This window comes from Belonocnema kinseyi, chromosome 8 (assembly GCF_010883055.1).
Source record: "Belonocnema kinseyi isolate 2016_QV_RU_SX_M_011 chromosome 8, B_treatae_v1, whole genome shotgun sequence".
NCBI classification, from domain to species: Eukaryota; Metazoa; Arthropoda; class Insecta; order Hymenoptera; family Cynipidae; genus Belonocnema; species Belonocnema kinseyi.
In genome coordinates this window covers 123,935,024-123,938,827 of record NC_046664.1, presented here as the reverse complement: position 1 = coordinate 123,938,827, position 3,804 = coordinate 123,935,024, and positions in this window count along the sequence as shown.

Here is a 3,804-nt window from a genome sequence, read left to right as displayed (position 1 = left end):
CTCCTTGCCCATCCTTTGTTTTGTCCACTCGCTCGCACTAATCATCGTTCCGGCGGCGTCCCCTGAAAAATCCTGTGGTGTCGCGTCGCGAGCTCGTAATGAACTTGCTGTAATTATGGAACTAAAGAGGAAATCAAATTGGGATTTTCCAAAAAGTTGGCCAATACATTGGCGGAAAATTCGTTCGCTTGAAGTTTGTCGTAGCTCAAACTTCCTCGCTCACTATTGCGTATTTAGATATCTATCTATTATAGGATGAAACAGAAGCCCAAACTATATAAAGAGAAGTTAAATAAAGTTAAATATTACAAAACTATTTTGAAATTAATTTAAATGAAACCTAAGATTCCCAGTCCTGATATTGCTATTTGCCTAAGCGACTTAATCCAAAGAGGATTGGAAGAAAATTGAGAAACTTAAGAAATCCTAAAACTCGAAAGTCCAAGGGTACCGAGAATATGAATGCAATGTATATTGTAACCTTATGGATTGATGCAATTATAGCATGCAAAGGGGTGAGTGCTCTAAGTTCACCCTAAGGCTATCTAAAAGAGGGAGAATCTCCCCGGATGATTTTTATTTGTAAAATAAATTTTGTAATGAGAGGGTTGCACGGAGTAAAGGCAGGAGATTTTAAGTAAAATACCGATTTATTGTATTTATTGTAGGGTAATTGTCCTAAAACACAATCCTACAACAACGTCGTAAGTATCCAACCTTTTTATTGACGACTCGATATAATTCTAATAATCTTATATTCTAAAATTCAAAAATAAGAAGCTATCTAAGCTATTCGTTTATTCGTTAAAGTACAATCTGAAATTCCGAGTGTTAGAACTCGTTTCCTAATATTCGAAGGATTCTCTCCTTTAATAAAACAGTATACCTGTTTCAGATGGTCAATGACCTAATGGAACTAGCCTACTGACTTAGTGAGGGTTTATTATTACGGTAGCTAGCTTTAATGATAATCAGTCAATATTTGTAAGTTTAGTGAAAAGGGATCCAAAGCCCTATAATGATTAATTAGCTTTTATCACATTGAGGTGTCACCATAAAAGGGTGATGCACCTGACACGCGGTAACTAACCTGAGTCGAGGCGCCCTCGGACTCCAGGTGTTGCTATCCTCCTACTAAGAGGGGCAAAGATAGCGCTCTACTGAGAGCGAGAGAGATGTTTATCTCAAGGCGACACTTTGGGTCGAAACGTAAGAATATCCTCTACCGAAGGCTGGAAAAATATTTGAGAAAGTATTTTCTTTTACCTGGCACGCAGGCTTAGCCGTTTTCTGGACAGGTTTCGACCGAATTTACACTCGTCCACTCCTAAGCAGCTATGGTGAGTGACATGGTCAATAAAATTTCACCGTCCAACTTCTTGGCCCTGGGTACGAGAAATTTATCTCGCTCCTGACGTCTGGAGTCACAGTGAAATGTTGCTATGTCGGTTGTGAATAGTTCATGGTTATTTGCCTCAAGCAATTTGCTTTATAAATTTTATATTTTAAATTTTTAGGAGGTCTCTGCCTCAGAAAATGGATTCGAATTTGAAGCCTTGAAATAATAAATCGAATTTCGACAACGTCGCAGAGAAACTCTGGAAAAATAGCCACTTTACTAACAGGGTGTGAACGAATATTTACTCGTCCTCTCCTCAAGCACGCTATAGTTCCTAAGAAAAATAATAGAGATGGGATTTCTCCCAAGTCTATTAGAGATCAACTTAGAAGAGAGAGACTCTCTTCTAAGGATGTTTTCTGCGAGTTGCCCCATAGAATTCAACTGACTTTTTAACTTGTGCGGCCCTTTTTATAGGACTCGCCCTTCGCTCGTCTCCCACGATACATGGGAAAATGTATAATGGGAGACACCGGAGTCTACGCTCTTCTAAAGCTCCTAGGATGATGCCATTTTTCTATATATCTTCCTAGGAGTTTGTCGTTTTGCCTGTCTTCAGGCTCTATGACGTAACCCGCTGGTTACAGCTGCCCCTCTTTAAAATTCGCACATGAAGGCAGAAGTAGGAAAATTATCATTAATCCAATAATAAAAATCACTATTGATAAGAAAGAATAAAAGAAACAGAAAAAAAACTTATTCTATCGGTTGTATAGTACCTAAATAATACAACAGAGAAAGAGAAGAAAAATGTATAAAGGATAAAATCTATTTGGCCAACTTGCCCTTCTTCATGGAGAATTTTAACCTCTTATAATCCTCTCGGTTACTTCGGTGTTCGTTCTGAAGGACATCTCGACAGCTCGACAGGTGGCTGCGTTTAAGTGTAGTTTAAAGCGTTGATAATTACTCTTGTTTCTCCTCGGTTGTTTTTATAATCTCCTTCCTCCTTCAGTCGGCTTAAAACGTCAGCCATAACGTTTTGTGCGCCTGGTAAATGCTCAATTTTGATTCGATAATCTTTTATTGCGAGAATCAGTCTCGTCAATCGTGCATTTACGAATTTGCAGGTCTTTGAGAAGGTAAGTGCCAGGTGGTCGGTTCTAATGATTATCTCAGCACCGTGGAGATACGTGCGGAATTTTTGTAGAGCGCATACAATCGCCAGTAATTCTTTTTCAGTTGTAAAATATGCGAGTTCTGGGCCCTTTAAAGTCGTTCGTTGAATAATTTCTTTACTCTTTCGAAACTCTTTTCTGCTTCTTTGTTCCAATCCAATACCTGGTAATTGTACGTCAGCACAGCTTTGCATCCTATTGGGCCAGCTACAGCTACACCTGATAAAGGAAGACTTGGATATTTACCAAAGCGTTCTTCGTTCTTATTTAAGAAATCTTCGGACATACAAGTCACTTCCGCCCCTGTGTCGATTAAAGCTCTAGTTAAGATTCCTGCAATCTGTATATTGGCCGTGTAACACTTAGAATGGACTTTGGGCGCGGCTTTCTTGCCTTCTTCCATCAATTCCTCTCGAGTGTTTGTCAGCATGTTGGTACAGTAGGTGGTAGTAGATGCCACGTCAATTTTTTCATTCGTCTCTATTGACGTGCCCCCCCCCCTCGTTTCCCGACCTGAGGGTTTCTTCTTCGTCCAGGTAGGTCATGGTCTCAGCCTCTTGATTTGCTTCGAGTTCTAGATTTTGAACACGGTGGGAGGGCTGAGTAGTCGGCTGCCGCCAAGAGTTGCCTTCCATTTGGCACCTCTGCCCCCTGGCGCGCCGCCCGTTCGTGGCCCTGCGTTGTTGCTGGCTCGTAGTACGTTCTGTGCCGGTTGCGTTGCAGCCCAGTTACCTTGGTGCGGTTGGCTGCTGCCACCTGCTCGTGCATATCCATTGTTTATGTTTGGAGCTCTCTATGTGTTTGGCTGTTGGTAGCCATTTTCTCGCAGCGGGGTGTTTCTGCCTCTCCATTCTCGCCCCTCAGGTTGGCCAGTATTGGTGCATCCTATTTTGTCGAATTCTTCGAGCAAGTCAATCAACTGCTCGCATTGTGTGATGCCTCGTCCCATTATCGCATATTTTATTTCGTCACTAAAGTGACGTGCTAATTTCCGGACAACCTCTGCTAGACTTGGAGCCGGTTTAAGCTCACTCACATGCGCGATCATTTTTCTCGCATATTCAGCACGTAAGCGATCCTTGTGATGTTGGTAACATCCAAACTCGAGCTTTTTTTTCACCTCGTGTTGTGTGTGTTCGTTCCAGTATCTCTGTTAGAACTTGGCGAGGTAGGTTTCAAGATTAGTGACGCTGCTCTTTATTACAAGCCACCAGTCATTCGGAGGTCCTGATAGTGATTTTTCGATTAAGTATTCCGCGTCACAGGGTCGGGGCTGCACTACGTCCC